The sequence below is a fragment of the Sarcophilus harrisii genome, chromosome 2, assembly GCF_902635505.1.
Source record: "Sarcophilus harrisii chromosome 2, mSarHar1.11, whole genome shotgun sequence".
NCBI classification, from domain to species: Eukaryota; Metazoa; Chordata; class Mammalia; order Dasyuromorphia; family Dasyuridae; genus Sarcophilus; species Sarcophilus harrisii.
The window spans coordinates 243334713-243349048 of NC_045427.1; the positions used below are offsets into that span (position 1 = coordinate 243334713).

At 34.7% G+C, this 14336-nt stretch overlaps 1 long non-coding RNA gene across 2 annotated transcripts in view; it reads left to right on the plus strand.

Annotated features, from left to right (window-relative positions):
• The first annotated feature begins 204 nt into the window (after window positions 1-204).
• Window positions 205-14336, plus strand: part of LOC116421528 — a 110887-nt gene continuing 96755 nt past the window's right edge. For both annotated transcript variants that reach the window (XR_004231917.1, XR_004231916.1), the window contains exons 1-2: window positions 205-332; window positions 7015-7118. This is a non-coding gene — a long non-coding RNA (uncharacterized LOC116421528). The remainder of the gene's footprint in view (window positions 333-7014; window positions 7119-14336) is intronic.

Here is a 14336-nt window from a genome sequence, read left to right on the forward strand (position 1 = left end):
CTCCATAGGAGCCATTTGTCTGAATGATAACCATAATCTAGTATGCACAGAGGACCAGTGATGTAGGGCTGCTGCTGCTCCCAGTGTTTCCATAACCATTATCTATTGGTTGGAGGCAGCTTGTCAACAATTGGTGATGGTGGTGATAATAAAGGTGGGTCCTTTCTCTGTAATATATGTTACCTGAGCAATGGCTGTGGGGGCTGGTGGAGGCAGATGTTGCTGGGGGAATTGCTATTCCCAAAGCTCTTGAGTTCAGGATTTTAGGCTATCTCCAACTGAGGGAACATTGTGGTCATGCTGAATCCATGGGAATGGATTCACAAATGAAGGTAATGACTTTCATTCTCTAATGCTGACAACATATAACATGCATTTCATTCTATTTAATCTGAAATTTTTTGTTACACAGGATTGTTCTGGCAGATTGAGATTAGAAGATAGGAATTGGCAAGTGATAAAGTAAATTCTTTTTTTAAAAGAAAGCATCAATAAAACGTTGTTAAAAATTAAAGTACTAATTGATAACATAAAATGAATTGACTAGATTCAGAACATGGTCACATCTTTACCAATCATAGGATTTCCAGCATTAAGTAATGAATAGGATTTTTTGTGCATAGTTGTGATAATCACACATCATTTCTATACCAATAATATGTAGGGCCATAGACTTAAAGTCAGAAAGAAACTTAGCAGATAATTTAGCCAACAACTTCATTTTCCAGGTGATGAAACTGGAGCCCAGAGAAATGAAGCAGAATACCTAAAGTCACACAGGTGTTAAGTGACAGTCTGAATTTGAACTCATGCCCTTCAATAGCAAGTCCAGAACTTTTTCTTGCTTTAAACTTATCACTTTTAAATGTGTAAGATGATTTTCTCATAACAATGTGAAGGAAGCAACATTGTTGTTCCCATTTTACAGAGGAGGAAACTGAGACTCAAAAAATTAAACAACTTGCTCAGTCACACATATTAAGTCAGGTCCAGGATTTATTTATCCAAATATATTACCCTTTCTATTTTAAAATGTTGCCTACGTGATACAAATTTTGCCCATTTATGGAGGCATTGGATATTAGAACTGGAGGAGACTTAGTGACCACCTACTCCATTTGTCTCATTTTACAGAGCAGAAACTAAGTCCATGGAAGGCATATGACACTCAAGGTTGCCCAGTGTTATAAGTTTAGGATCTGAACTCATATCTTCTGACTCCTAATCTTATATTCTTGACTTTTAATCTTTGTCTTCTAGATATCTCAAACTGGATGTCCAGTTGACATCTTAAACTCAGTATATCCAAAACAGAACTTGTTATCTTTCCCTCTAAACATTCCCCACTCCTATTTTATTACAATTAAGGATATCACCATCCTCCCAGTTCCTCAAGCATGCAAATATAGGACTCATTCCGAATTCCTCAGTCTTTTTATCCCCATGCTCTTCTCCATATTCAATGTTGCTAAGACCTGACAATTTCATCTTTGCAATCTCTCTCATTTATGTCCCCTTCTCTCCTCTAACACTATCCCTACTCTAGTGCAGGCCCTTGTGACTTGATTATTGTAATAACAGACTAGTAGATCTGCTTTCCTCTATTCTCTTCCCATTCTAATCAATTCTACATTCAGCCATTAATGTAATTTTTAAAAAAAATTCCAGTCTGATTAAGTCATTCCCCTACTCAAATGCTAGTGGCTTTTTAGTGCCCTCAGGAGTAAATACAAAATGCTCTATTTGGCAATCAAAGCCCTTCATAAACAACTCCCTCCTACCTTTATAGTTTTCTTATGAAGGACTCCCTGAAATATATAATTTAATCCAGTGATACTGCCTTCTTGCCAATTCCACAAACAAGACACTCTATCTGATGCTTCTGGGTATTCTCTCTGGCTATTTTCTATTCCCCCACTGCTGCAACTACTTACCTCCCTGGATTTCTATAAGACCCAACTAAAATTTTACTTTCTATAGAAAGTCTTCTTCAACCCCTCTTAATTCCAATGCCTACCCTTTGTTGATTATTTCTTATATATCCTATATGTAATTTGCTGTGTATGTATTTGTTTACAAATAGTCTCTCCCATTGGATTTTAAGCTCCTTAGGAACATAGGCTGTCCTTTGTTTCTTTTCATATCCTCAGCACAATGCTTGGCACATAGTAGGTGCTTAATAAATGTTGATGGATGGATAGCTTTGCAGTGCTTCCAGGCAGTTTTAAAACTGTAAGCTATAAACAGGTGTTAGTCTGCTTTGGTGGAAGGAATTTTTGCACCAAGAGTTCACTACTTACCAAGAGTGAAATCACACAGCTAAATCCTCCTTAACATAAAGGGGAAACAATAACTGCTTTGGCAATCAAATAAAACGAGTAGGTCCTGTTCATCTGGCTTGTAGAAGTAGACATTGTGACCTTCTTTTCTGTTTAAGGTCACAGTGAATTTTTGCTGAATAGGAGTTGTAATTATTAAGGAGCTATACTAGGCATTTTGTTCAAAACAATTACATGATTATTTGTGCCCCTTATAATCTAAAGTGTTACCATGGGATTGAACGACACAAATTGCCCACTAACCTTTGAGAACTCCAAATAATCATATAATCTGCATAGCACAAATATCCATGTGATCACTGCACATATACAATAATGACCATTTAATTCCATGGTTGATTGTGCCTTGTAACAGTGACTTCGGTGTGGGGATGCCCACAAGGTGGGATCATAAGGTCTTGGAAACTGGGCATGATCTTGGTAGAGTGCTTTATAGCAGTGACAAACATTAATGAAAGGAAGGTCTTGAAAATTGGCTTTTCTGTAAAGGCAGAGAGGAGTATACTAGGCCTCCTATTTCTTTGGGGTGAATGGTAAAAATATCCTTTCTTTCCATAGTAAGTACTTATTGGCCAGGCTATCCATTTTGAAGGAAGGGTTCCTGTTCTGCTGGTGAACCACATTTGGGGAAGGAAGTTAAGCCATGCAAAAGAAACTTATTGGGACAAATAGTGACCCAATTCTTTTTCAAATAAATAGTTCACATGTGAGTGAGGAAGGTGGGGAATGGAGTAACGAGAGGAGCTGGAACAGATGCACCAGAAATTGTATAGGGAACCAGCATAAGACTTTAATCAGTCATTCAATCAAAAAGCATTTATTAGACATCAAGATCTTTACCAGGTGATGGGGATAAAAAGACAAAAAGGAACCATTCCTGGCCCAAGTGGTATTAGAGAAACAAATACAAAACCAATCACTCAATTAACACACATTTCTTAAGTGACTACTATGTGCTAGATGCTGGTTTAAGTCTTAGGGTACAAAGAAAAAGAGAAGTAACCTTTTCCTTGTAAAAGCTTACATTATTATTTTTTTATTATAATAACTTTTTATTGACAGAACCCATGCCAGGGTAATTTTTTACAACATTATCCCTTGCACTCACTTCTGTTCCGATTTTCCCCCCTCTCTCTCCAACCCCTCTTCTAGATGGCAAGCAGTCCTGTATATGTTGAATATGTTTTAGATATAATATATGTGTGCAGAACCAAACAGTTCTCTTGTTGCACAGGGAGAATTGGATTCAGAAGGTAAAAATAACCTGGGAAGAAAAACAAAAATGCAAACAGTTTACATTCATTTCTCAGTGTTCTTTCTTTGGGTGTAGCTGCTTCTGTCTAATATTGATCAATTGAAACCGAATTAGGTCTCTTTGTCAAAGAAATGCACTTCCATCAGAATACATCTTCATACAGTATCGTTGAAGTATATAATGATCTCCTGGTTCTGCTCATTTCACTTAGCATCAGTTCATGTAAGTCTCACCAAGCCTTTCTGTATTCATCCTGCTGGTCATTTCTTACAGAACAATAATATTCCATAACATTCATATACCACAATTTACCCAACCATTCTCTAATTGATGGGCATCCATTCATTTTCCAGTTTCTAGCCACTACAAAAAGGGCTGCCACAAACATTTTGGCACATACAGGGCCCTTTCCTTTCTTTAGTATCTCTTTGGGGTACAAGCCCAGTAGGTTTACATTCTTTTGTGTGACAGAATCAAGGCACCTGAGTTTGAGTCTTGGTCCTATCATAGCTGAGTACTGAGGCTAATTCTTTTCTCTCTTAGTTTTTCATCTTCAAATGAAAGGGTTGCATTAGATGATCCTTAAATTTATTTCTGGTTTTAAAATTCTTCAGTTCTGTGATTCATTCAAGCAACAAACAAAAAACTAAAACAAAATAACATCAAAAAAAGAAAAAAAAACATCAAGGAGTCAAATTTCCTTTCTGTCTCCACGTCTGTCATGTGAGGGAGAGACAGATCTCAATTGATCAGGATGTCTTCAGCTGAAACCAACCCTGCTGGAGAGATGTGTGTAAAATGCCACCACCTTCACTCCATACTTTCAAAGGTACCCATCATGTGCCAATATTCTGACATCTCTCTATTTAGGACAAGAAGCACAGAAAATCTTGAGAGAACCTATGTTAGCCCCTAACCTTCTGGCTATTTATTTTCCTGCTCCTACAAGCCAGATGCCTCCAATTCTGCTGGAAAATTGTCTGCCCCCACTGTTCTGTTTTATTGGAGAGGCAAAGATTTTGAGGAGAGAGAGAGACTTGTGACCCTACCTCATGGTCAGGTAATGGAGGGTTACTCTTTGTCTCCTGATGGGAGTGACCAGTATGTAATTGATAGCTGAGACTTCAGTCAGCACAGGTCCTTCAAAATCAAACTTAAGCAGCATCAGACTTTTCCATCTGATTTGCCACTGAAAACTCCTGTATGTGTTTTTGCTATTCTTGATTCTCAGAATCATAGAAGAATACTGAAAATGAACTTAAGTCTGAGGAATGCTTGGAAGTCTTGCTTTCAGAAGCAAGTTTCAGAAATTCTGATCTGGAACAAGGATAAATAAATGCATGAAAGAGCAATCTTGACTTTCTTGTAGTCCTCCACCTTGTTAGTCTCAAATATTTGACATGGAGGTTAAATGTGCCTATTTTTCACTGAGATAGTTTTCATTAGGAGGTTAGAAAAAACTGCTACTAGGTCTATACCCAAAGGACATCAATCAAAGAGACTCATATGCTTATCAGTTGGCCAGTGGCTGAACAAATTATGGTATATAAATATGACTAAATACTATTGTGGTATAAGAAATGATAAAAGGAATGGCTTCAGAAAAATCTGGGAATATAGTATGAACTGATGCAAAGGAAATTGAATAGAACCAGGAGAATAATGTGCACAGTAACTAGAATAATAACAGTGCCTACAATCAACTATGAAAGACTTACCAACTCTGATCAATAAAATTATCCACCAAAATTTTAAGACTCATAATGAAAAATTCTATCCACCTACAGAGAATTGTTAGATTCAGACTGCATATTGAAACATATTTTTTCTTTGTTTTTTCCTCTCCTCCCCCAAAACATGGCTAATGAAGAAATATGTTTTATATAATTTCATATATATATAATGGGTATCATGTTTCTTGCTCTCTGAATGAGTTGGGGAAGAAGTATTGGGAGAGAGAGAATTTAGAACTGAAAATAATTAAATGTTTTTAAAAAAGAAAATAAAAAAACAGGAAGTTACAGAAGCATATTATCTTCTTGAGAACAAAGTCTGTTTTTTATTTTATTTTGGTTTTTGTATCCTCAGCACCTAGGGTAGCCAGTGCTACCCATTAGTAGCATTGTAAGTTAAGAGCTGTTAGGAATCCTAATACCTATCATCTAGCTTAATCTTATTTTATAGATCTGAAAAGTAAGGCTCAGAAAGGGAGGTATGACTTTCCCAAAGTTATATTGGTGGTAAGTAGCTGAACTGGGACTGAGTTCACATCTGATTCTAAATCTAGCTCTCTATTATGCCATGTGTCTTCCAATAGAGTAGGTGGTGAATAAATGCTTATTGAATTAAATATTCTTTGGATTCTCAGTGATTAATGAATGCTTACCCATTGATTAAGTATGGATGAATCTCTGATAGCCTGTAAATCTTCTTACTTCGAAAATATTTGCAAGATGAGGAAGAGGGGAGGAGAAGAGGAAACTGGAAAGTCCCTAACATATAGTAGTTGTTCATGTTTCTTTGGGGGATATAATTTAATAAATATTAAAGTGCTATGGTAAAATGAACCAAGTCTTATAACCAAACAACAATACCATGTTTAATGGAAGAAGGACTCCACTCTGTGCCTGAGTCAGTCAGGAAATCAATTTTCTAAATCAAAACTGAATGTGCTCCACCTCCAGACAATACCAAAGCACAGGGTTTCCTAGTGAGAAACTGGCAGCTGCTAAGGCCACAATCCTCCCATTTACCCAGATTTTCTAAGCTGAAAGTTTTCTTAGTAGAAAAGAAAGGAAAAGAGGAAAAATGTTAATTATGTGAGTCTCTGTAAGTGTTCTGGAGGATGATTATTAAAAATGGTGGCCTTAAAGTGGTAGGCTTGGATTTGGATGCCATGGAGGGACAGAGGTATATAGTTCCTGAATCTCGATTAGAGAAAGGCTTAAATGGCAGAAGTCAGGGCTAGATTTAGGGAAAGGAAGAAATATTAATTATAATTATAACAATAGCTATAATAATAACACCATTAAAGTAATAATTAATAATTCATGCTAACCTTTCTTCCCTCATTTTGGCAAAATTAACCAGGGTAAGGTGCTTGGGAAAACTTTATGTACTCTGATACCATCACAGTAGGTTAGCACAATGCTTAGTAAGTACTTAATAAATGTTTTCTTGATTTTGTTTGTCAACTACAGTCAACACCTTACATTAGAGTTGGAAATGTTGCCAAACTGGATCCAAGGTAGTGCTGATTCTGTTAGTACATGCTTCGTGTGATGCAATAAATAGTCTGAAGGTTAAGGACTCATAAGGGTAAAAGAAATAAATAGGATATCATAAGTTTGCAAACTAATACTACTTGAAATCTCTGTAATTATTAACTTACTGAGTGAATGCTATTCTCTCATGTTCTAGTTCCACAAGAAAGCAGTATGGACTGGAATGAATTAAAAGAATTATAACATGTCCAGCTATGAATTCTTCTGCCAAAATGGCTCTGATCACCAAAGTGGAAATCTGTGAGTGCGAATGAAATGGACTGGATAAATGAAAATTTTCATTATATATTAGTACAATATCATAATAAAATCAGAAACAACTTTAGCAATAGTACCCTCAACTTCTCACTCAACAACATTTTTTTAGTTTATTTTTAATACACATTGTTTTATGAATTATGTTGGGAGAAAAATCAGAGCAAAAGGAATAAACCATGGGAGAGATAACAAAGCAGAAAAAAGAAGTTAACATAGCATGTGTTGGTTTACATTCAGTCTCCTTAGTTGTTTTTTTATTTGGATGCAGATGGCATTTTCTGTCCAAAATCTATTGGGATTGCTTTGGATCACTGAACTACTGAGAAAAACTAAGCCTTTAATAGTTGATCATTGCACATTCTTGCTATTATTGTGTACAATGTATACTTGGTTCCGCTTGCTTCACTCATCATCAGTTCACATAAATCTTTCCAAACCTTTCTATAATCAGCTTGTTCATAATTTTTTATAGAACAGTAATATTCCATTATCTTCATGTACCACAACTTGTTCAGCCATTCCTTAATTGATCCATTCTTTTTCCAATTCTTTGCTATCATAATTTTTAACAAGAGCTGGCTAATCATAAATAAAAATAAGAGATGAGATTAAGAAATTACTAAAATATGAAGAGGAAACAATTGAAAAATGTGAGGGAATTAAAAACAACTATTTCGTAAAAACTCCAGAAATACTGTTTTAAAACAAAAACAACATCTATATCTTATATGATCTTAAAAAGGAGATGGTTCTACTTAGACTGAGATTTTATAAAGCTCTTTTTAAATTTGACAGCATGAATTCAACTAATAAAGTAATATATAGTCATTCAACTAACATGTTAAAACAGTAATTTTAAAAAGAAAGAATGCTATCACTTTATATTTATATAGATAGATGTTAGATAGAAGAAAATAGGACTTGGATATAATATATGTGGTGGCCATTGACCTCTTGGTAAGACAACTTCTCTGACTTCCTTCAAGTCTCATCTAAAATATTACTTTCTACAAGAAGCCTTTTCTAGTCCCTTTTAATTCTAGTTCCTTCCCTCTGAGATTATTTTCACTTTATCTTGCACATGTGTTTATACATAACTGCTTATATGTTACCTCCTCCACTTGATTGTAAATTCCTTGAAGTCAGGGACTGTTTTTACTTAGATTCTTAATTCGGATATATTGCAAAATTTATAGTAGGCATTTAATAAATGTTGATTTGACTTATTGATAAGAATTATAGGATGAAAGATGGAGCCAAGAATACCCAGAAGGATAAGTGCTAAATAGCATTTTGGCAGAAAGGATTTGAGAGAGCTATTAAAAACCCACAGAATGAAAAGAATAACCTCATACACACACACACACACAGTGCATAATACAATATGGTAAAAACAAGCATGGCTGAAAAGGAAAGATATAATGCTTCACTCTAATCCCTTTGCAGAACTAACAGGTCCACAAATGTTGTGTAAAAAGCTTACCTTCTAAAAACACAAGATGACACATATCTCAGGGCTGGTGCTCTATCCACTGCATCACCTAGCTGCCCCGATGGATCCTTTCTAATAGCAATTATAATTTTTATCTGATTAAGGTTCTAGATCTGTAATGTAACGTTATGGAGAAATGGTAAGAGAGAAAATAGCTTAAATATAAAATGAAGCCTGGATGCTAGCTTTTAGCAAGCTGTAGGAAGCACTCACCATTCAGGACACTGTAGGTCTCTGGGGGTGAGTTTCATAGATTAAAGTTTTAAGTCTCTCAGGACATGGTCTCTGTTTCTGTCTGAGTGGCAGAATGGAAGTGAAGAAGCAAAGAAAATGTTACATATCTACTACCAAAAGGTAGCAAACCCTCCAAATATCAGACAATCCTGTCTTTATATGCTTTACCTAAAGTCTCAAAATTTGAAAAAAATCATAAACACTTTAGAATAAGCAAAAGAGGAGCAAAAAGAGTGTGACACAAAATTCTGGGATTGTCAACAACATTTAAACAAGCTGCCTGAGACCACTTTAAAATTACCCCTATTTATTATTATACCACCTTTGATTCTGTTTTATCCTTGTGTTTTTTTCTTGTACTATAAATATACAAATTAGACCCAAGAGGAGTGAGAATGCTAACGCATTTTATATCAACATGAAAAATTGTTCTTTACTTTAAAACATGGAAATATTTGATAGAGTGGATTGGGAACTAGCTTCAGAGCCAAGAAAACAGAGTTCAGATTGTACTTCTGAAACATATTGACCATGTGATCCTTACTAAGTCACTTAAATGATCTTGGCAACTTTCTAAGATTATAGATAAGCAGAGAAAGCACCAACTTGCGTTTGTAAGTTATCAGTCAATCAAAAAGCATTTATTAAGTGTCTACTATGTGTCAGGTACAGTGCAAAGTATGCAGGATACAAAAAGAGTCAAGATAGTTCCCATCTTCAAGGAACGCACAACCTAATAAGGGAAAAGACAAACAAACAAATATATACAAACAGTTCATATATAGGATAAATAAAAATAATTAATAGAAAAAAGGCATTAGATTAAAAGGGATTGAGAAAGTTCCTGGGAGGAAACTAGGGAAGGTAGGAGGCAGATATAAGGAGGAAGAGCATTTATGAGGCATGAGGGAGAAAAAATCCCAGGAGCCGAAAGATAGAGTGTTTTGCTCATGGAACAGTAAAGAGATCAGTCTCACTCAATTGAAGTATATATGTTAGGAAGTAAGGTATAAGAAGACCGAAAACACTTTGAATGTCAAGTAGAGGATTTTATATTGGATCCTGAAGGTAATAGGGAGCCATTGGGGTTTAAGGAGTTGGGGGATAATATGGTCAGAGCTGTGTTTTAAGAAAATCACATTAGGGGCTAAATTAAGGATAGATTGAAATAAGGAGAGGTTTGGAGTAGGAAAACTCACCACTATGGCAAAAATAAAGGTGTGAGGTGTTGAGGGTCTCTATTAGAGTGGTGGAAGTGTCAGAGGAGAGAAGGGGACCTATTTGAGAGCAGACAAACCTTGGCAATAGCTTAGATATGGGTGGGGGGAGAAAAGGAAGGCAGGAGAGATACTGAGGAGGAGAGGATGTTCTTAAACCTAAGGGATTGAGAGGGATGTTATGCTCTTTCCAATAATAGGGAAGGTACAGTGGCAAAAGGGTTTAAGAGGAAAGATTAGTTCACTTTTGCACATGCTGCGTTTATGACATCAACTAGACATTCAGTTCAGATATGTCTGAAAGAGAATTGAAGATGCAAGATTAGAAGTCAACAGAGAGTTTGGGACAGGAGAGGCGGATCTAAGAATCATCAGCATACAGATGATAAATAATTCCGTGGAAGCTGATAAGATCACCAATGAAATAATATATAGGGATAAGAGAAGAAGAGAATCCTGAGGGACCCCTACAGCTAGAAGATGTGATCTGGAGGAAAATCCAGCAAAAGAGTTAGAGAGGGAGCCATCAGATAGATAGGAGGAAAACCAAGAGACTGTGGTGTCCTGACGAGAATGTCAAGGTGGATGGTATGTTCAACAATGTCAGAGACTACAGAGAGGTGAAGAAGAATGAAGAAAGAGAAATGACATTGGAAATAACAACTAAGATGATTAGTAATTTTGGAAAAAATGCCATTTTGGTGAAATGATAAGATTGAAAGCCAGATTGTAAGGAATTAAGAAAAAAATAAGAGGAGAGAAAGTAGAAGCACATAATATAGAGGGCTTTTTCAGAGAGTTTAGTTACAAATGGCAAAAGAAATATAGGAAGATAGTCAACAGATGAAAGGATCAAATAAGGGTATTTTCAGAATGAAGGTGACTTAGACATGTTTGTAGGTAGTAGGGAAAGAATCAAAGTAATTGATAAAGTGGTGATAACAGAAGGGTCAGTCAGTTAAAGGAGATGGGATGAAATGAAATCATTTGAATAGGTAAAGGGGTTAGTCTTGGTAAGGAGTAAGGATACTTCATCACATGAGAGAGGGGTGAAGAAGGAGAGAGTGGCATAAGGAATCTAAGTGATTTAAGAAGAAGAGGAGAGAAGAGGTAACTTTTGGTAAATGGCCCAAATTTTTTTTCTGTAAAATTATTTCTGTGACAAGGTTCTCAGCTAAGAGAATGTGAACCATGAGAGGTTTGAGGAGGGATTAGAAGGTTTAGAAGAGCCTTTTTGGAGAGTTGGGGGAGTGAGTTGAAAGATTGTTTAGCAAGTGAGGGTTCAGTGGAAGTTGTGTAGCAAATTTGTAGTGGGCTCACTCAGAATGGTCGAGTGATTTTCTCTACTTTCATTTAGCAGTATATGTCTAAGAGTAAAAGTAGAGAATGGTAAGAGGCAGCTAAACCTGCTATATGAGTATAGAGTTGAATTGGTTCAACAAGTAGTCAAGGTAGGAAAAGAGATGAGAATGACTTATGGAGGAGAGAAGAAAAAGAAGAGAGGGTGATGGCTTGGGCAAATTAGAGGGTGATGCCCTGGGAGAATCGAGGAGTGAAAAAATTGGAGATCACTGAGTAGTTATAATTAAAGCAAGTTTTCTTATCCTGGAGTTATCTATATTATTAAAATCACAGATTCAGTACTTATTATTTAAAACATGATGTATTTGATAAAATAATGTCAAAAACAATTTACATTAAACATGATATTTTTTCAGAGACTGTTTAAGCCCATTATGATTATTCCTAACCTTAAAACCACTGTCATCTCTCCTAAAAGACAATATATATTTGTCATATTGTTTTCAAATTAAAAAAGGAATAGAACCAAAAACATCTTATTAATTACTTGATCTACATGAATGATAACAAGCTCTATGCCATGGTTCTATTGAAAAATAAATTAAACATCTTCATCATGTGAAATCTTTTTCCTTTGCTATCAAAATAACGTTCCACAAATGTAAAAGCTTTTAATATATGCCAAGGAAAGTTAGAGGCTTCAAGCTTGAATAGAAGAATAAAAATTAATTAATAGATAAAGGTCAATATAAACCTAGATGATAAATACTTATTTTATAAACACTCAAAATATTTTTCTATCTTTTTCATTCTCTTAATATCACATAAATATAACATTTCTTCTAGCATCTCTGTCCTATATAACTCCTTCTATCCCCATTGAAAATATTAAGCTTTTGAGAGAATGTTTTTCTTCACCCTCTCTCCTTACCCCCAATTAGATTGTAGACAATTCATAATCAGTCTATTCCAAATGACCACATATATTAAGTTTTAAAATTTCTCTTCAATTTTGTTTTTGCCTTTCAAAATACCCATTAATTGCTGTTTTTCCCCATCAGAAATGCTTAAAAGTTTATTATTTCTTTAATAAAAATATACCTAATTTTTCCCAAGTAAATTATTTTTTATTGTTAACCTTTATGTTTTGCCTTTTCTGGAATATAATTTTTCTAATATACACTCTTCTTTAATGTAGTAGCTTCCAAATTTTGTATGATCCTGACTGTGGCTCCATAGTGTTTGAATTCTTTTTTTTTCTTGTCAGTTTACAGGTTTGAGTTTTGTTTTGTTTTTAAATGTAGACTTTTTGAATTTTGTCATGACTTTCTTGGAAGTTTTTATTTTGGAATTTTTTTCAGGAGCTTACTGGAAGATTCCTTTTATTATAACTGTTCCTTTGGTCCAAATGGGTCTGAACAACTTTTATTAATATTTTAAAATGTTATATCAGGTTCCTTATGCATATAGTTTTGGGGCATACTTATTATGCATATATTCTTTTGCCTATGCTCTAGATCAGTTATTTATGATAGGAGATAACTTGGATTTTTTTTCTACTTTTTTGTTGCTTTTGATCTTGTTCTACTATTTCTTGAAGTCATCACTTTTTCTTTGGTACATTTTAAGTTTTAGGTGGTCTGTTATTTACATAAGGTTTTTGTACTAAGCTGTTTATTCTTCTTTAATTTTTTCATTTAGTCCTTACTCTTTTTATATTATTGATTCTCTTGGAGCCTGGAGAAGCCTAGGGATCCTTTCTTAGAATAACATTTTAAAATTCATAAATAAAAAAAGTACAAAGGATATAATCATACTGAAATTCATTTATCAAAATATCTTTTTAAACAATAAGTTACCATTTCCCAGATTAAGAACTCTGATTTAGAGCTCTTATTCCCAGAGCTCTCCTTTTAAATATTTCATCTAGTGTTTTCATTTATTTAAAAAATTAAAACTTACTTTATTTCTTCTAGGAAGTATAGTAAATCTTGAGTCAAAGCTAAGATTCTGTTTGAGTTTTTGCTTGAAATATAGAATGAGACAATATCTGTAAATATCTTGTAAACCTTAAAACTGTATTTAAATGCTAGTGATTATTATTATGTTAGCAATTACAGCTATTTGAAATTTTTCCTTCTGCATTTATGTCTTTGGCATCCTTGGATCCATGATGTTCCTTTATTGTTACTTTTTCTTTTGTTTGTTCATTTTCCAGCCTTAATTCTTCCATTGAAATTTTTGTTGTCAGAGTCAGACTCTTCTGGAAGGAATTGTGACTTTGCTCCCCTCTCCAATAATAGACTCATTTTAAAATCCAGAACCAAAGGGATCAATGTGGCTGCAAATATTGGGATGCCATAAAGTCAGCAACAAACTCTTGCTAGAAAGACAATATCAAGAGTTCATCACACTTTCATCTTAATCTTATTGAGCAATGACATGGAGACACTAGAATTCAGGGCAGATGACATTATTCTCCCAGCTGGGAAGGTGACAGTGGGGCTTGTAATTGTCAACAGGGGAACTAGATAACATTTTTACTTGGCAAGGTGTAAATAGCCATTAACCATTCTGTAAATACATGGCAAACTCTGTGGATATAATTGATTAGTAACTATCATGTAATTGCAGAGTGATCACATGGTTGCTTTTGCTTTGCAAATTAAAGTGCTACTATGAGATTGAACAATTATGCTGGGTAATTATATGCTGATTCACATGCTAACTTTGAGTAAAATCATAAGGTAATCCATAGGATATGTAGTTACTGTACAAATATGGAGTTGTTATTACCATGTAATTATACATTAATGAGAGAGTAGTTGATCTTGTAAATTCATATGTACCAAATGAGAATCTATTCTACCCGTTCCTAACTTACATCTATATACTGCAAGGTTTCTTTCTAACCACTGCAAACCTTCATGAAAATCATACAGGTTTCTAGTATCT